Source organism: Megachile rotundata, chromosome 1 (assembly GCF_050947335.1).
Source record: "Megachile rotundata isolate GNS110a chromosome 1, iyMegRotu1, whole genome shotgun sequence".
NCBI classification, from domain to species: Eukaryota; Metazoa; Arthropoda; class Insecta; order Hymenoptera; family Megachilidae; genus Megachile; species Megachile rotundata.
The window spans coordinates 24154272-24175472 of NC_134983.1; the positions used below are offsets into that span (position 1 = coordinate 24154272).

Below are 21201 nucleotides of genomic sequence, written 5' to 3' on the forward strand. Positions count from 1 at the left end.
TGACACGTTGTGTTTCTGTTCGTACGAGAAAAATGGATACTCTGATGCGTATGTATTATATTCTGTGTATGACCAGCCGCGTTTTTACAGCGTTGCTTTATATCGCCAGTTATTTCCTCTCTACTTTTTGGATTATTCAACGGGGAGTGTATAGTATGACCGGGTTCTTGGCTGGTCAAATTTTAGATAACAAAAGCAAGGTTCTCTTGATTTTTCATGTCAAATAAGCTTTCTTAGATTTATAATGGAGTGTCAAATACAAATCTCCTAATTTTTAACAATTTTCAGCATCGCGACATATTAATCACTAAAACTTACTACTACTAATACTTATTACTATTTGGCTGATCATATCGAAACATAAGATTAATTTTGAGAAATCACCGACAGATTTTTGAAGATTGGGAGATTCTTGTTGAGAAGAGAATGGCCGCCGTCGGATAATGGCGTTCTCCCGCTTTCGATCCGTTCTGTTCAGTTCTACCTCCTTTGGCTGTTCCTTTCACCGGGCATCCCCACTTCCAAGAAACACGATTTGGTGCGAACCCACGAGTGTGCACTATAGGATTCGAATATCCAGACACCATCTAACCTAACCTCGAGGAACACGCATACATTGCACTTGCAACCCTGACATGCTTTCAAAAAATATGATATCCTCCCACAAGTTACTCTAACTCTTTTGACATGTATACATATTGGAAGTTAAAATCTTTTTAACTACTTTCCAATATTTTAGAATACAATGTCTGGAATAATGCGAGGAAATTCAACGCGTAGATATTCAACGCGTGATTATGCAACGTGTAGGTATTCAGCGGCTAATTATACAATGCATAGAAATTTAACGCGTGAAGATATCGAGCTTAATAATATGACGCGTGGTGATCAACCGTGTAACGATCAAACACGTGGTGAGATAACACATGACCACCTAGTACATGCATACGATCTATCAAGTGATCTAACAGTATATAACTATACACTACCTGATTTAACAGTGCATAACCATGCATCATGTTACATTGTATAGTTATGTATCACGTAACATTACAATGCACACCACATGATGTTACATATAACCATACATCAAGTGATTTAACAGTGTATAACCGTACATCATGTGATCTAACGGTGTATAACCATATATCATGTGATCTTATAGCGTATAGCCATACATCTCGAGATCTAATCTACTCAACCATGCATCACTTGATCTTATAGTGCTCAACTATATGTATATCACGTGATCTTACTATAACCCGCGCGATCTATTGCATCCACGCACACTTCCCATCCCGATAGTCACACCTCGAAGTCCCACGTGCAACAGGACGATGACCAGTTCTATATAGCATAGTACATAGGTAGGTGCGTGGAAAAGAGCAAAATGATGCTGAACATGCGTGCAGCGTTGCGCGATCGTAAAAAGAAGGAAGGCGAAACGAACTGTACAAGGTTTGATAGTTCCTGCACGGTTTCCTTTCGACCGAGTCAACGTTTAATGAAATTGCCTCTCCGTGGAGGGAATTCCGGGCTCCTAATGAAGATCATACGGCCAACGTTGTTGAAATATGGCCGCTGATAGCCGATGATAAAACAAAGCCCCGTGGATCGCGTTAAACCGAAGAGAGAACCCGACGACACCGACGTGTACGTGTTCGACCGTTAATCTCTGGATTACGACGACCGTCTCTTCCAAACGTGACAAGAGATTTCTTCCCTTCTTACGCGATACGTGTTCGTGGACCGAGTAAAACGGCTCGTTCCCGACTTCTGCTTACTATGCGACTTTTTTTACAATATTTCGCTTTATAAAATCTTGTTAACTATATAAATTGATACCATCTTTCTTTATGAAAAAGGCTAGTCAGTAAGTGTTGAATCTCTTTGAGGTTGCAATTTAACCACTATAATAGTAGAAACTGGAAGAATGAACGTTCTTCGACCCTGCAAAGTAGAAAATGGCATACTCGCACATCCGCGCGCATACTGGTTGCTTCGAATAAGAAAGAAAAGTAAGAAGAACCGAAGGAGAAACTCAGGACGAAAGAAATTGGTCACTCACCTTCCGGCTGAAGCAAGGACGAAGAGGTGGTTGCGTTGCGACGGCGTAGCAGCGTCGCGGAGTGTCGCGACGGTAGCAGGGCGGAGGGAGGGGATGCCCTTTTCCCTTCCAAGGGTTTTCACGACCCTCGCGGCTAGTCCATGCCGTCCCGTTTTCCACCTGCTGAAACATCCAATGTACGTTCAACTCGTCTTCAACTAGTCCAGCCAAACACATCGGAGCCAATATTGGCTCTAGTTCTTGGGCTTCGGGCTTCTCTCTCCAACCGCACAGCCTTCGAACGATTCTCCAAACATTGTACTATGATTTACACCTTCGGACCCGACCGAGTAATAGTACACATCGCGGGGTACAGAACGCGCGAACACGACACGTTTCACTCGCTCGGACGATCTTCGGCGTCCGGCAGCTCGCTATCGAAAGACGACTCTCGCGAGGAAAACACAACGCGCGCGGAACGGCGCTGTTAAGAGCGGTGCATCGCGTTGGCGAAGTTTCGACTGAAGCTGGCAGCGGCGAGTTAGTGAAGCGAAACCGAGCGGAGAGGCTGTGTACGCGCATTGGCGAGCGTAAACGTAACGGAACGGAAATACACGCGTCGAGCTGAACGAGTTAGCTCGGCCGGCAAAGCTCGCCCGGTCTACACTACAGGCCTGATCGTGTGTCGGTTAGGTATCGGGCCAACGGGATTTACTATGCTCGAACTGTACCGGGTCTATCTTTGTTCCTTCTCTTCCCGTCGCTCGCGAGAGTAAAACGTATGTTCGAGGTCTGACGAGAGAGAGACAGTCACAAGTTAACAACGACCGCCTTCTCTTTGGCCGGCACGCTAACCGTCGCTAAACCGTAGGATGGTACCCCGTTCCGAGCAAGCCAATCAGGCGGCCACCGTATCTACCTGTGGACTGCCTTCTGTGTAGCACCTGCGGCTAACGTCGATGGGAGCTTATACTTTGTAAAATGCCGGCTATCTTCGATGACAGATCCACGCTTTATGGTCTCTTCCCTTAATCCCCTTCGGTTACAGCAAGCGGATCGGACCGATTCGACGGTGCTCATTAAACTCCTAATGCTCCTATCCGCGATGTGTACGGACCAGTGATACGTACATTTTCTGATGGATCGAAAATGTGGACTATTATAATAGTTGGGTGGTAGAGGTACGATGTACTTTAGGTGTGAGATGTATTTACTTATGTATAATGTGGATAAATATTAAATAAGTCCTTAAGTATGTTACAGTATATCTACGTTAAAAAACACAAATTTATACGTTTATATACATTATACCTGGCAGGTACACCAAAGGGAAATATTTCGAGTACATATAACTAATGATCACTTACGTAACGACTTAATGGCTAAAAGTTCTCGGTAAATTTTAAGATTAGAACGAAAGTTTACGGCAAAAAGCATGAACGCTCGTTCCCAGCGACCTCCATGATCGCAAATAGTAAGGATCAAGCTAATTACGATCAGAAAGAGTAAAGTTGCTGAGCAGAACGGAGCTTGATTGAGTCACTATTCGCTTTTATTTCTCTCGCTATTGCCAGCATTTCAGGCAGCGGCCGCAAATACGAAACAAAGGATCTGGCCATTGATTGAACTCGCTGGTCTCCTGGAAACGTTTAGCGTTCACGACTGAACCATTCGTTGTTGTTCATCGTGGAATTACTCGACCTTCTCGTGGCGTTTTACCGAGACCGTTCATTACCTCGATGCTGTTCGTCGTCATGGGCATCGTAATCGACATCGGTATCGCTGTGAATCGGACCGCGAACAAATTTCGCTTTGTACAGTCAACGGCAAATCTTGTCCCAAGGAAAAGTATGGCAACCGAGAAGAGACGAGAACGATACTCTTTCATTTTTAGGGACTTTTGGAAAATTTGGCAGGTTCCAAATCTTTGGAGAACTTTCTGAAGATTTGGGGATGGAGATTTGGAAATCTAAACCCTTTCAAAGTGGGGACATAGCAATATGAGGACTTAAATAGCGATTTAATCTAGGTATTTGAAGGTCTAGAAGTTCGAAGACATAGGAATTCAACAATTTAATAATTCGGAGATTCAAGTTTACATTATAATCTTTATCCTAAGGAAACCAACATTGACGAAAACATTGTGAAAGAAATGTAGAAGATACATAAATGCAGAAGCAACTCGTATACATAAATATCGGCAGGAGATCGTCTGTTTAAAAAACAAAAACAAAAATTCTGGTTGGTGGTGCACGTTGTTTGGCCGAGTATCCTGTAATGACTCTTTTAACCGACAGTGTTGCGTTCTCAGTTTTATGCCTTGAACGTTTCGCCGACATTTTAACCCGTTCAGTCTCAATATCTTCATTTGAAAACTCGTCTCGCTCAAACTCCATCCACGACTTTGAATATAATTCGACACTATTATACACTGTTCGACTATAGAATAATCAGACAACAGTATAAATAATTAAAGCTGAAATATGAAATTAAATATTTATTGTAAGCTGTCTGTTGAATTTTTAGTAAAATTTTATAAAAGATTAAAATTTTGTGCATTCTTGTCAAATTTGTGTGACACCTTGATAAAAGTTTTTGACATCAAGAGTTCCCTTTTTTCCGACGAATACTTGTATGCTTCTCAGTAAAATAATTCAAAAATGAATTATGATTCGCATTAAGCGATTATATCTAAGAAAAACGATAAAAGCGTCAAATTCATAGCCTCTTCTGTGACCGCTAGAACGAACTTAAATACTTTAATTAACACGCTGAAGAAGAATCAAATTCCGGAGAGAATTAGAATTTTGAAAGGACCAGTGGATGTTAATGTTTATTCCAGCGATTGGTTCACTCGACAGCCTCGAGATTTTGGGTCCAACCCACGATATCTTAATAAGTTCCAGGCTGCTCTCGAGTACACGAAATGGCCGCTCGTTTATTTTCTTTCGTCAGCTCATGGTCTACAACGAACACTGCGGTAAAATAGTATGAAAAGCGCGTAAAACTAACAAAAAGTAGAGTTCTCTTATCACACTGTTTTTTGCCTCTAGAGTCTTGAGGAAATTGAAACCGAAGCATTGATTTTAACTATTCAATTTTTATATTACTATGAACAAGGAGTTCACAAGTTTAAGTTAGAGGATAAGAAACTGAAGAAGATTAAGAGATTAGAAGAGTAAAGACAATGGAGAAAATGAAGATTAGAAAAATGATGAATATAGAGCAGAGGAGAATGAAGAGCAACGAAGAAAATAAAAAAGAGGAAAACGAAGAGCAATGGACGTTAAGTAACGCGATCGGATGCCGGCAGATCGTGACGCGTGACGGGTGCAACTCGGTGCCCGCCGTTTGCTCATTAAAATATTTACGGTTACGATTGTTGCGGGATATCCGTCACAATTATCGTCTGTTTAACTTCACGCCGAACGATTTGTCTTCGGCACACAAGGAAACGTTAACACGGTCCACTCGTGTGCACGGAGAGGGCCGGCCAGAACATAAGAGCTCATAAATGCGAATTTAAGAGGCGCAATAAAAACACATTGAAATTGAGAGTGAACGAGCTAGACCACGTGCTTTTACCGTAACCTTCCCTTTTTACTCTTCCGATACAGAAATATGTTATAGTTTTTAGCTAAGCTGCCGGAAACGATCGAGCACCGAACTTGAGACGACGCAAACGATTTTCAACTAATCTTAATCAAAATTACTATAAAAGAATTACCGTATAATTTTGTAATATTAACGAAAGAACTATACCAGTTCTACAGCTACCAATAATTTAATGACTAACCTCGATACAAAACGCTGAAGCAATGTATCAATGAGAAATATAATTGCTTTTTCCATATTCTGCATGCAGACAGCGTAATGCTATTCGATAAATAATTTATGTGATATTGCAGTTTAAGTCATAGGTAGACGAAGAAACGATTGAAAAATATAGAACTTGGTAAAAAAGCCTCATCTACATTTTTGTTTTTATGATTGAATCGACTCCTTCTCAAGAAGAAAATTATACTTTCAGATGTGATCTACCTTTAACGCTTCTTAGTTTACAATGAATTCATAATGAGAAACGTTTACGGAACACGAATACTTTATAACATTTCTCAAAGGTACCGGTATACCCGTTGCAGACGCCATGGTTTTATGCTTTCGTTTCTATGGTTATAAATTTATTGGCCCGTCGAACAGCCTCGGACTTTGTATTTGAATGGCACTTTTGACGAACGATGGTCAACGATAAATCGTGATTTTACAAACCTGCTGAACGGCGTTATTTAAACGCGGTGGCCGTCTATTTAAACCTAACCGATCGCAGATTATGTCGCTATAAAATAATAAACATAAAACACACGAACGATCGACATTGAGACGACTATGTCTTTTTTCTTGACATAATTGAGCGATCACTGCTTTTTTTTATTTGATGACCCTTTTTAGCGTGAAAAAGAAATATGCATTAATTTCGATTTTTTAATGTATTTTAAATTTTGCTAAGTGTAGCGGGCAGTAATAAATTATTTATGAGGAACGGTTCAGATCAATTCTTTATGGATTGATGCCAGTTTAAAGTGATGCGAAATATTTTTCTGTTTATTATTCTTTTGTTTTTGTATCTGCGCTAATAGATTAGATCCTCAGTCTGCAAATTTCTAAATTTTTAAGTCTACAAATTTTTAGATTTCAAATTCCAAAACTTTCTAATCGTGTGTGAAACACATGATCACTCAAATACCAAATTTCGAAGTCACCAAATTCTCAAGTCTTCAAATTACCAAATTTCCAAATCAATACCTAATTTCTCCACCTTATAAATCTCCAGATTCGCAAATCTCAAAATTCCAAAACTCCCAAATCTGCCAACTTTCAATTTCCTAAATTTTTAACTTTCCAAACCCCCAATTCTCAAACTCCAAAGCTCCAAAATTGTAAAACTTTTTAATCTCCGGCCCCGACCTTCGGCGAAGGATTTGACCCTCAATTTCGACAAGAGAGACGTTTCGAAAAGCCATAATCTGCATAGGTATTTTCGAGTACAATTCGAAACGGCTCGTTCCGCAGCCGAACGATGCCACGATGACCTCGTAAACCTTCGACTAATGCGTTTTCCCTTTCGCTGTTATTTCCCTTTTCGAGGTTATGCAAAAAATCCAGCTGAAAAACGCAACCCTTACCCCGAATGTTTACCTCCGTCGAAACGATGTTTCACCTTGGATTTGCCGCGATGAGGCGTTTTTCTTTCCTTTTCTTTATTTTTTGCTCTTCATCTTAATACACAGTTCAAAGATTCCATAAACGAGCTCACTCGAATATACGTGTAATTTTACCTTGAATCGTTACCTTTGACGCACTGCTATGATTTATTGCGTTCCAGTACCAGACGGTTGCAACCCGACAATTATAAAATAAAATTTCAATACGCTACGATTGTTATTACCGTGTTTACCGGCGAGGCATTTTTACAAATCTCTGTAACACGATTCATAAAAAATATGAAGTAATATTGCAAGAAGTAACTCGAGTGCATCGGATTTGAGATAGGAATTTTTAGCTAGATGGTAGACTTCGAAGGCTGAGCTGGCTAAGAAAGTGCAAATTCCAGGGAAGCCAGTTGGCAACACTGCTTTCCTCGGGGAGACGCGGTATCGACCGCGGCCCCCAAAGGCCAAAGCAGCATCTCAACCTCCGAGTTTCTCCTTCCTTTCTGCTTTGCGAACAACCTCCTCGAACCCTTTACCCTTTCACCACCTCCCATACACGACTGGATTCCAGCGAATAATTAAAACGAATTAAACGTTTCTTGCTTTTGTTTCTCCCGATCTTTGCTTCGCGCTTCATCCTTATTTCTTTGACTCGTCGATTTTTCGAAATAATCGAGAATTGCAAACGCGGGATCTATGGATTCCTTACTGAAGTTCATTCCAACTTTCGCTGTTTATTGCTGATGCGCTTATCTAGCCGGCGGATCCCTAGGAAAGTTTTCCTTATCTTTCGCTCGCATTGCAGTTTAGATTTATTAGGAATTTCGAGAGTAAACTTTCTTCTTATCTACCATTGCAGTCTAGATTTGTTGGCAATCTGTGCGATACTAGTACGTTTCTAACCCATCATTAACATTGCAATATAAAGTTAAGAATCCAGAGAGTGCTTGTACCTTTTCTAATATTTCGTTATTATGGTCTATCAAGGAAACTAGTGAAACTTAAGATACATGTATAATTTTGACGAAGAAATAAAGTGTGTCAAGTGTGTATATAAAATTGTCACTTAAAATTCATATCATCAATGATGACAAGATGATTCATGACGGTAGCATACTTTAGTTAAATATACGTGGGATAAAAACAGTAAAAATGTCACCGAGATAAACATTTTAAATCAATCTTTCACGAATGTACCAAACGAACACGCATATTAAAAATCAGGTTTTATGATTGCAAAAATATAGCGAAAACCGTAGAAATATAAATTTTCCACCCATCCAAAGCATTGCCAACTCCACTGCACTTGTTTTTTTTTTTTAAACGAGTGGATGATACAGTTCTTGGCAGAAGAGACCGCACGTGACTCAAGCGCCATCTTTATAACGAAGAAAACCAATAAACTAAACTAAAGTTAAACGAATAAACCCAAAGCACCATTGTTCCAACAGCAAAATCCCATTGCATCTAACGGATACGAAAACGATGCACTCTGAATCCAGGCAAAGTAATTGATTACACCGTTCAAGGTAGAAGAAGGTTTCGAGAGAAAAAAGAAGGTAAAGAAGGATGCAGGCTAACCTAGCTATCTAATGGATGCGAATATATCGCCGTAATAAATTTCGCAAAAAAGCCGAAAGGAGGGTGTGCAAGGGTTTGCAGCTAGCCCAAGGGCCTGCAAGAAAAACGAACAAGTAGGAAGAACGAAGAAAAGCCAAAGAAAAGCCGTGGAACGAGGTACGCAAGGCGGTCACGTTTCCGGTACGTGCGCCAGACGGCCATCTTTCCCTCGATTCGACCAATCGTCTGGCTCCTGCTGCCGGAGGAGGTTAAAACAACCCTCTGCGACCCCTGACACAGCTCCACCCCTCGAGTGTTCTTCCCAGAATGGATCAATAGCGGCGTACCACCCCTGCGACCATCATCCCTCTTTCAGCCCTGCCAACTTGCTAGAAAGTATCCGCTCGTACAACGGGAAAAACCTCCGACATGAGATGACTTTAAAAACCGTCTACTCGACTGGAAATTGTATCGTTTCCCGGCAAAACGCAGCTGCTCATTTTTCCGATGTGATTTCACTTTTATCGTCATTTTGTATCTGGACGAATGTTCAGACCTTTACGTATTGTCACGTAATATTGATTCTTTTTTTGCGGGAGTTATGAGTCGATCGTTAAAAGGTTTCACTTTTTCGACAACGATGTTGAAACGTATAAAAAGGAGCGGTTTATAGATTCACTAACTTGTTATCTCTACGATCGATGCTTGTTTATTCGTGAATGTCATCCTATTAACACTTACGTGGCAGCAGGTTCTAATGTCATTCTGAAGCTAGAAGTTTCGAGGTTGACATAATTCAGGAGAAATATATTCGATGTACGATTTAAAATTTTGTTGTCATAAATACAGTGAAATATTCTTTCGTTCTTCGAAACATTTTTTTAGTTACAAAATGGAAAATGAAATTAGAGGTCACAATTGCTGAGAAGTATGAATGGAAAAGCAGATAGGAGAAGAACGTTCCTTTCACATTTTCAGAGGTTTTTTATCTTACATTGAGTAGGAGCAATCGAACACCGTCAAAAGAATAAATTAAATTAATTGAAACTGATATTGCTCCCTAACGAAAGACTCGATAAGCGTGGAAATCGGAATATTAAACAGGCAACAATTGATAAGATCGGTAAGTAATTCCCAGTGGAAATTGCTTGCGGTTAAAAGGGTATCCCTTAATAAGATCGTATCTGTCCAAAGTAAGTAAGTTCGTATCTGACAGGAAACGGGACGAGCAACGTAGATGTGAAAAATAAATGTGGCTGGCAGTCGAGACGTCGGCGTGAATGTAGCAACGATACCCCACGGTATTCCGAGTAGACGGGTACACGGAATACCAAGAATGTTGCTCACGAGTTCCCCTTCGCGTGGGACCTTTTCGTCTGCAAATGAAATTCCACCAGCATCCTCCATTTCGTTTAACCTTTTGTACAGGAACATGGCAGTTCTTTGCCTTTCTCGAAACTATATTTTTAAGCTTAAACCAGTTACACTTTCGACTGAAGCTCAGATATTAATATGGTAAAAAAGAGAAGATGCTGACTGAATAAGAAAATTTGGCGCCAGATAATTTAGCGAGAATACCCCCTAAGGATATGAAACTGCGCTGAAACAAGCTACAGACCGCCTTAATTTTAAATGCTTCGCGTAATGAAAACTTTCCTCATTAAGGGCGCCCTTAATGCTCGCCCGCCATCTTGCTGTCTTCTAAATGCACGTAAATTTTCCAAGTTTGCTGAAACGTGTTTGTCGACTCAGTCTGGGCGCGTAACGACGGCGAGCGTCGGCAAATTATTTTCAATGATGCATAGATTAACATGTTCTAAAACGACATACCTGAAGAAATTCAATTGATACATTCATTTGATGTTCTATATTTTATGTCTTATATTCTGTACTCTGTATTCTGTATTTTATAGTGATATTGCATTTAAGTTTATAGTTAATAAATCCCAGTATTAATAAAAGTGCTACATTTACATTTTATTATATCATTTACCTTCATTGATCCAGCTGTTCAATAAACATGATTGTTAAATTATGTACTCGTAATTATTAATTATAATTATTGTGATCACGATCATTAATCATGAGCAGCTCCCCTTACAATCGTTAATCATAGACTGTATTACTTTTTAACTAACTCTGATGCAAAATGGTAAAAGAATTAAACAAGAGGAATTATTCAATATTATTATCAACGTATAGATTCTTAATACAACCAGAAATTCTAGATTCCCTACCAGTTTACCATAAACGTAATTACTCGGTAACACCATAAACAGCAATATTCCGATGACGAATGACAAGAAGAGACGGGATCAACGATGAAGCCTAACGTTTGTTTACCCCTAAATCATCCGCGATACACAAGAAAAGATCGTAATATCATCGTGGCGGTTCGAAAGTGCCCGTGATAAGCTGACACTCTTTATTTATAGCCAGTCGTATCTTCTTCCCTCCTTGATGCTGGATTCATTAAATTAATCCGAGAGCCTCCAGCGATATGACGCATCGTATTCATCCGCGTTGCAAACAACCCATAATGCAATAACGCGAACATAAGACCGATCGTAACGACGATTTTTGTTCCAGAAACGCTCGAACTGAAGTATGACATCGAGAAGAACAGAGCAAACAACTCGACAGTTTTACCGAAGTAAATCTGACGTGTATATCCATAAATTGTGCCTACCATTTACCTAATAGTTATTTGCGAAAATGTTCTCTTCGTTTGTACCATCTCACTACGAACAACGAACTGACGTATTGCTCGGATGTACCAATTGCTGACTTCTCAACATTTTTGAACGTCAAATCTCGGGTAAAACGTATTCCATGCTAAAACTGACGTGATCGACAGGAGCGTAGAGTTAGGATAAATCGCGGCGGCTGCAGAATTGCAAAACCTACTGATTTGTTGCATGCGTTGCATCGTAAAACCGGCCCGGGAAAAAAATGTTCTGGCCGCTCGCTGCCTTCCGATATTTACGAGCGAACGTGTGCGCGATTGTATGAAATCCCGGTTTCGCGTACCGCGCAAATTGCATTTTCCTTCGGCTCGCAAGGAGAATGCCAAGTATCGTCTGACTTTCGGAGAATCATTGTTACATCCGTTATTGCAAACTGCTATTAGTTTCTTCATTTTGCTTGGGAACCGATTGGGAAACAGGAGAAAAGTGAGTTTATTCTAGGAAAAATCTAGAGTTCAGCAGAATCGAGGTCAGATCACTAAAAATTAAGGGAGGTTTAGAATTCAGAAGCAATGTTAATAAACGTACAACACACACGTCAAAGGTAGAACATATACAAATTTTTCTATCATCATATATTTTGGTAAATTTGGAAATTCGAGAAATCATGAGTTTGAAGATGATTTGGAGACTTTGAAAAATAGGGATTCTGAGATTAGAGAATCTATGAACATCCGAATCTAGAGATTTGAAGATATAAGAATTTTCCTCCTCGTTTTGCTCGATCTTATTCATAAAAATTATAAAAGAACATTTAATTTATGCTCAACGAGTACTCGTTGATTGCGAAACTTGTGGTTAATTGGTTAATAGTTTTACGATAGTCGTTGATGAGATAAAATCTGGTCTAAACTGCGAAAAGAGAATAAAGCGCGAATACGCGCGACGAATACGTTTTCAACGCGCGTATCTGCTCGGTTCGCGTGTTTCGGTCCACTTTCAGCAAAGCTGCACCCTTTCTCACGCGGTGACGACGACGCAGCTCGAGCCTCGCCTTTTATCGCCTTATAAAACGAACGTCTTACGCGCGTGCACGCGGCCGTAAATAACGGCTGGCGATGCTCCGCGACGATACTCTTCTTCCTCTCGACGGCGCATGCAAGAACCTGCACGAGAAATTCCTTGCTCCTGATTTCTGTTTCCGTCAAAATGGACGAACATAAGCGCCTTTTGTGACTTTGGTCGACTTAGGAGATACTTATTATTGGTAATGGCCAAACTTTATCTTATAAGCGAATAAGTGTAATAAAAATATTAAAGGTAAAATTAAAAATAACATAAAGGTACTGAAACTAGAATAAGGGTAAATAAAAAGATTATTAAATTACAGTCATTTCTGACTCAGCTGATTTGTCGAAATGAATGATACAAAATTATTGGACCGTTTTATTGTTCATTTATAACGGATTAAATTTTGTGGATGAAAAGAAATCCTAACGAAGCGAGTTAAGATTTAATTAAAATTCATAAGTTCTCATAATCCATAATTGTTAACGAGAGAAACGTTTTCTTCTCAGGCTACCTTCTAACAAGAAGGGTCAATGTTTCAACGAATGAAAATGCTCGGAATGGTTCATTGGCTCTATTTCATAGCTGAGGACTGTTATTGATAGCACCGCAGGGATTAATATTAGTATTTCTCCATGGCCATGATCCGCCATCATGAATGTTTGGACCACCCTCGTGTATTCTCCCTACCCTTCCACGGATTAGGTCATCGTTGGCTAATGTAAATACTTCTATTTTTACACACATTTTTCTTCACAGACACGTTTCCCAAGAGACTTTCTAAGCTTCATTTTACACATTAATATATGCTATCTAAGGGATTTTTATCATTCAGAATTTATATTCAGTTTCTTCTAAACATTACGAATATGGGATAGGAAGACTAAAGAAGATACACTATCCTTATGAAATATTCCCCCGTCCTCTTTCGAATCGTGTTTCGTGGCCTCAACTTTTTCTACCGACCTCGCTGTAACGTTTCATTATACTTTGTTAGCGTAAACTTCGTCTCGCGACTCCCCGTCGCGATCTTCTCTCCTGGACCCGTGTCTGGGACACGTGAGTTGCCTTCAAGGTGGATACGTAGCAAAGAAAAGACCAGGATGTCTTATTTGGAACAGTGTTTCCTTCTCGCTTTCGCGGCCCGCCCGTAAATCCTCATTTCAAATCCCGAAACTCATATAAAATCTCGCTGCGTCGGGTCCGAGAAGAAACCCTTTCTTCCAACTATTGCTCGACGTCGACCTTCGTCCTGATTCCACGGCAATGTTCCTTTTCTGACCGCTGTTCTAGCTTCGCCTCGTCCCTTGCCGTTTTCCCTTTGATATATCGCCTGCACTACGGCTTTCGCGAAACGTGGACGGCTCTGTGAGCCGCGTTCGAGAACGCTATATTTCGTACTTTCAAATCACCAAGAGGGATGTAATATATTTAAGATAATTTAATTTTGAACTTCTGTTGTATTGGTAGAAGTAGTGAAAGATGTTTGTGTAATTACTTTACTCATTATAGTAAAGTAATTATTATAGTAATGTTAGTTACATGCACCAACAGTATTGATTGCAAATATCAATCGATATACAGAGTGTCCAAGTTATAATTGTCATTGACAATTATAATATGTGTACAATTTTGTACAATGGAACACAAATTTCATGTTATCTATTTATTCTGTAATACATAGTATAACTTCTGACTAACTGCACCCTAAAACTGCTGACTACTTAGCAGTTTAAAATTTCTGACTGCAAATTACATATTTTGAGTAAAATCGGACGAGAGGTGTTTTTTACCTTCGTTACCAGTATCTCCATCGTCGAACATCGTTTGGTAGTTGTACTTGGTTCGAAATCTGTTTAATCGAAGAACAGAAACACGTTCCCGAGAAAACACCGTCAAAGAACCACTAAAAGTTTATTTACAATCGCGTCCCGTTTACAGAACGTAGCGAGAAAATGTAGAAGAAGAAAGCACACGAAACACAACCTGACGCCAGCTACGAACCTAACGTACTGACTAATACCATAATTCCAGGGCAGCCCTTATTTCAAGCCCTAAACCCTTGAAGGTGTGCCCTCTGCAAATTTACGGCTAGGCACATGTGCTCCATTTCGTGGACCTGTTTGGTTCCCCTCCTAACTCCGAATGGAACAAATCTTCCTCTCGACTAAATTAATACAGTGGAAATGAATCTCGCTGTTATTCTAACAAATACTGATGCAAATTTAGATCCTACGAAATATACAGTTTGGATTTTTGGAGACGAGCTTGGTACCAAGGCACTTTTGAACCTGATAACATTTACGTGTGGATTTCGTATTCGAACAAAGTTGAATATCTTTTCTTGAAATATCAAATTGGCAGTTTGATAGTATACCACTAATTGAAGAACACCGAAATACTTGTCCGAAAGAGTCGAGAAATACAATATTGTAGAAAATGGCGTCCCGTCGGCTAGTCGCTAAGCAGCAGCAAACATTGTCGTCGCGCGAGCGTGCTTCTAGAATTTTACGATACAAGTATTAATCATTCGAAAGACGTAATGCACGGGTCAGTCGAGCAGTGCGTTTACGTCGAAACAGATTTACGAGAAACGACGTCGACAAATTTGCGTTTAATGAGCAGCGCCGTTCCGATATGAAGCTCTATCCTAACCTCGTATTAATGCGGAGAACCTCTGATCACAGTTTTTGCGCAATTAAAGAAGCAGCCAGTTTCTATGCTCCAGTTGTAAATTACTTATCGTACATATTTACCTTTGATGGACCGTAGATGGGGCGGTGAACGAACAGCGATAACTCTTCTTCGCCACATGGGGAAACCTGGACAAAAAATATGACAAATTAAATTCCTTACTCAAATAGTAGCTAAAGGGTAAAATTAAGAGTTGAACAAAAATGCACTTGGTCGGTTAACGTATGAAACCATCGACTAAATCGCAGCCATCACATTCTAAGTCTACAAACACAAGATATTTCCTTTCATTTTCTTTCAACTTCACTGTTTTCTTTTAAACTATGTTTTCTCAATGTATAATAAACTACACATTCTATTCGACCTATCTCATTTTATTGTTGAATATTTATTTTTTAACCAAAAGTAATAAAAGATTCATTAATTTTTCCAAAAATTATCTGCCTATCGTTTTTGTATCTCAAAGAGAAAATAACTTGGTAATTAACTTTTACAAGACTGAAGATTGAATAAGATGTTAATAATAAGATAATGCGCTAAGATGTATGTTAATAAAATACAAAAAGAGATAATTAATACGAATGAAACATCGAGTGCTATCGTATCTACAAAATACACTTAAGAACAACAAATTAAAATGTGAGGTTATACGGCGTACTGGGAAACGAAAAAAACCTTTCAGAAATTTTTTTCAGATATGTTAATTTCTCATTAATTTCGAATATGTTAATTTGTCTGTTATCTTTTACACGATTAGACCGCATCTCTCATTTGCCGTCGGCCGCGCATTATGTCACAAAATTCCTATAAAAACTACGATTTTTAACCGGATAATAAAACAATCCTTAATGTTCACTCTCGATCAATAATTTTGAAACTGTCCAAACAGTTTAAGAAATTTTTAAACTGTCTGAGCAAATTTAGTCAGTGAGATTTAGTAACTGAGTCACCGAAAATTTAAGTGCCAGTTTCAAACTAGATACCAATATGTATAAACTTCAATTAAAAACTATAATTGTTCGAAATTGTCGTCGTACACAAGATACACATTACTTTACATCGATAATTAATTCCAAAAAGACAAAACTGCGCTTGCAAGTTACCTCTGACTCCATTTTCCTGTCTCCGAGCCGCATCAAAATAAAATGGCGCCGCGTTCCGTCGGATAAAACACTCGATTCGAATCTTTTATTCAACCATGTTTCCCCGAATAAATTCTAAATCGCGTCAGCTCGCCACGACGACGAAACGAAAACTGAACAAACGTACCCAAGGGTATGCAGTGCGGAAGAGAAAAAAAAATCGAAGGATACAAGGGAGATCGTTACGACACGGCCTTGGATCTCTATTAGTCCCGGTTAATGCTCTACGATAGAAAAAAATTGGAGTATTGACGGAAGGAGAACCCTCTGCGGAGATGAGGAAAAAATTTGCTCGACATTTGGGCCCGTTTCGATTGTTCGCTCGACCTTCGAGCATTGAACACGGTTCCTATGCTCTTCAGGAGATCTTGCCGGCGGAACTGATGTCTCCTTGAGAGCCGACGGAACGTTTCAAAGCAAGCATTTGATTTTATCCCCAGTTTGAACAAAATAATATTTCAGACATTTTATTAATTTCTACATTTCTGGATTCTAAGATTTCGATACTTCTCAATTTTGGAAACTGTTAATTTTGGAAATGAATGTTTGTAAATTTAGAAGTTTAGATATTTGTTGATCTGGAAATTCAGATATTTACAAATTTTAAGACTGTATATAATAAACTTCGAATTTGGTTATTATAAAAATTTGAAATACTTTTTTGCAAAGGTACTCAAGCTTGCTTGTCCCTTCTAATTAATTAAACTCCACCTTCAATCGTAAAATGTTCCTCAAGTTTGTTACCAATATCCTCACTCATAATTTAAAACGAAACCTTCATCTGCTGCACAAGTACAAAAAATTTAATCTTCGACTTTGAAGTGAATCCTCCAGTCAGTTCGCAATATGCTCTTGAAAAGCAAGTCTATAAACGCAAATTTTCCTCATCGAATTCTGCAGTATCACCTAGCCAGGATTTCAGATAAGAGAGCATCTTCCCGGCGCGTATCAACTTTATCCAAAAAGATCTTCGCCATTTAATTTCAGAGGCCGCGAGGTCGTAGAAGGATGCAATCATCTTTCCGCTTGACTTCATAAATCGAACGTTATTCCGTCGAGACAGGATCGTCGAGACGCCAGGCGTCTCCTTCTTCCATATCGATCCTTTCTTTTCGTTTACTCTAGCAACCCCTTTCCATCGAGATTAGTCAGCGAAACCCTCTATCTCGAGATCCAACGAGAAAACCCCTCGATCAGGAACATCCTCTTCTCTTAAATTCTTTTTCTTGTTTATTTTCCCCAATGACGATCATAATTGACCTCGGACAGAAACGGAGATGGATGCTTTAGTTTGATTAAAGGATCCTGAACGATGGCCTGCTAATTGCTACCACTTTCGGGTTAACGGTTTACTCGTAAAATTCATCCTTGTTCCAATTACATTTGGCAATTTTCGGTGATCAAATTGCTACCAATAATTTGATCAATTGATTCTAATAAACAACACCTGGGGCTGTAATTCCTCGATTATTTTAAGTTAATTACTCGACACTCGTGTCGGACGATGTTGGATACAGAAATTGACCTTATTGAGAATGACAATTTAACAGCTTAGTAACATATTCCACGTTCCACTAAAAGCTGAGAGAAAATCACGCGTTCTTGAATACGAAATTAAAGGAAGGAAGAAGCAGTTTGGGATCAGCCATCTTGGGCAGCGAGGCGAGGAGGCAAGATCAAGGAGGGGGCGAAAAAGTCCGCTGGCAGCACGGCGATTCGACATTAAAATTCAGGTAGACGAAAACCGGGAAAGGAAAGGAAGGATCCGGTTCGAGAGGGAGGTTGAAGAAGGTAGGGCTTAAGTTGAGAAAGGCAGGACAAAGGATAGCTCGTCTCTCTCTGTTCGGATAGCTCGTTTACCCCCCTCGAGGTACGAAAGGACGAAAGGGCGAAGAAAAAAGTAATCGGTAGCATGCGAAGCACGCTCGCCAACCTTCGTACCGCGTACATTCTCCGCTCGTAATATACGACTTCCGTACGTTGATGGAATATTCGAAAAATCCGAGAGGCCGGCGGGGTGATAAAACTATGAAAACGGCTGACGAGAATGTTACCACGTGTGTGGTCGTCAACGTTGCGACAACATTTTGCTACCTCGTTTCTCTATGCATCTATCCAACCAGTATTTAAGTACGCTTCTTGCTCAAAAATCATTGCGATACCGATTTGTTTCGGAGAATACTCCTTTTAAATACTTTTTACGTCTACTGATGTTCATGTTCATATTCCGATGCGGTCTGATCTGGCACAGTTTGATGCAGTCTTAGATTTTACTACTGTTTTAATTACACGAAGCAGGAGATCGATCATTTAGTACAAAGCAATTTTTAGAAGATTCTTTTGATTAGGATAACGTTTATCCAGCTGACTAACGTCCACTTAACCTCCTCGATAGTCAATGAATTAGTTAAAGCGTTAGGGTACAGAGTAGTACACGTATGTCAACAAACTCGTTAACCTTTTAATAGTCAAACATTTGTAAACCTATTCGGATGTTTACAAGCGGAGATCATGTTAACTGGTTCGTCAAACAGATTTCTTGGGCAAACGTATTCTTGTGACGAGTGAACCTTCTATACCTCGTAAAGAAATCCCTAAATCATAATAAATATATTATATCGATGTAATATCAATACATGGTCCATAACATAGAAAAAACTTTTAAATCGAGGGACTTTTTCGTTAACTGGTTACTGCAAATCGTTCGAGGCCATCGCGAGAGGAAAAAAATAAGGAGTTTTGAAGCGGGTTCCAAGTGACCCGACCAACCTACCGAAATATCCTCTTATCTGTTGCTCGAGGCGTATTTTAACGCAAGAAGAACGCACTCTCTCCTCTCACACGTACACGTAGGTCGACTTGTGGGCGTATAACAGCCGATATAAGCGTACAAGACCGGGGATATTCTTTCGAATATACGATGGTGCCAAGTTCGTGTCTTCGTGTCGCGCTCGTGTCCCTTGGAATGCAAGACATTTCACGATGGAGAGGCTATCTCGGAAGAGGCAGCGCTAATCTGAGTGTTTATCGCCCGACTCACCGCCAGAACGAACGAAATCCTCGTGAACGTTCCCTGAGACAACCATTCTTAAAAGCAGTCGCATCCTTGATCGTGAGAAATTTTGCCGAGAAATTTTCTATTAATTAAGCCTAATTTTTGTTTAAGTTCATTTTACAGTTTCCGTGGTTAAATTTCTTTTTTTTCGTAACGTGAGACGTTTCGATAAAACGCACAATAACCATTTTGAATATTAACCTTTTGCACTCTAAAATATTTTTAGACGGACAGCAACCTCAAAACCTTTTAGTCGAAAAGATTCATAAATTCTTTTGACGTTATGTCTCTGTTAATTGTGTCAGTTAATCGACATTGATCGTAATCCGTCTGAAAAGTTTTACTTTAAAATATTCAAGCTATGGAAGTCATAATTTTGTAACAGTACGATGTGACTTACTGCCATTGCCATTTTCACCCCTCTTCGCCCGAAAGAACACAGTACCCAGTTTCCCGTTGGTGGCATTCGTTTCTCAGCCTCCGTCGGTTGAAACCGGAAACGTTATGGATTATAAAGTTCTTTCTTTCGTCGATAGAAGTCCGCCCACCCTTAAGCTCCCTCGACACCGATCATTGCATCCCCCTGACGATACGCGATGGCCCGAAAGCCACGTGAATACAATTACGTCGAAACTTAGGACGGTAAACACCCTCCGGACGCGACTTGTCTCCGCTTCTACATCATATTTTACAACTGTAGAACCCGCCTTGTTTCCGGTCCCTTTCAATTCCACTGACTTTCCATGGTTTCCGTAAGAAGGAAACTGGGTGCGTCAATGGATACTATTCTATGATTTGTTCCGTTTAAACGGGGGTGTAGAGAGAGAAGGTTCTAAGCATTTTATCGAGCGTTATCATCTTGTTTTATTATTTTATTGTTTATTTTGTACTGTAAAATTTCTCTTATTATTTCAACTCTCATAGTAAATAAATCATACATACATACAGATATGTAAATACGTATATTTACATATAACATGTTCGTTCCCTAGCTATCCATAAATATTTACAAATAAATTATCGTTCACCGCTAACGCCGAAGTTCTTTAAAATTCTGACCACATTCGCCGTTTTCAACCCCTTCCTCCATCGGAATACCTGAGCATGTGGTTGCAAGGTAAAGAGAAGAATAAAATGGAGAATCAGCCTCCGAGATAAGAAGGTGGAGCGACCATCGAGAGGAACCAAAAAGGAAGAAGCTACCCAAGAGGAGAAAGAATAAAAAAGGAACGAGTAGTGCGGGGATGAGAAAAAGAAGGGTAGAGAGGAGTGGGAAAACTCGGCTGGTCTGAAACCGTAAGATAGGGAGGAGAAATACGCGGTCGTAAAAGGCGAAGCGCAGTCCCCAAAGAAAATACGAATTAAAGCCGCTAACCGGTGATCCGAGAAACTTCTGTATAATCGAACAGAGACGTCAAACTCTCCGGGTCGTTCGAGTCTAAAAACCGGCTGACGATCCAGAAACTCTGCTGCCGTAGACCGTGTATTCGAAATTGGATTTTTAATTGAATTACGGGAAACGTTTGAAAACGTTTCTTAACGAGCTGGTACCAGAAGGTTTGAGCTTCGCGTGACGGCCATATTGTTAGACCAAGTTAAAACTCGCCGGATGAAACCGTTAAACGGTAGAGACACGAAAATTTAAATGAGAATTGATTTTCTGCACCAACTGATCGAACCTGTTATTTTCTTATTTATAGTCGGAAGAAGGGTGTTTAAAAGTTTTCGGTTAAACTGT

At 39.8% G+C, this 21201-nt stretch overlaps 1 protein-coding gene across 6 annotated transcripts in view; it reads right to left on the reverse strand.

The window, feature by feature from the left end:
- LOC100875666 (uncharacterized) overlaps positions 1-21201 on the reverse strand; it is a 90311-nt gene that overhangs the window by 40726 nt on the left and 28384 nt on the right. For 3 of the 6 annotated variants that reach the window (XM_076538688.1, XM_076538691.1, XM_076538684.1), the window contains 2 exons: positions 15329-15394; positions 2069-2230 (listed from right to left, as the gene is read on the reverse strand). The gene's annotated coding sequence lies outside the window, so the exon portion shown is untranslated. Of the gene's footprint in view, positions 1-2068; positions 2231-15328; positions 15395-16369; positions 16505-21201 lie in introns of those variants that run through there. The other 3 variants (XM_076538703.1, XM_076538700.1, XM_076538694.1) reach the window with 2 other exon arrangements.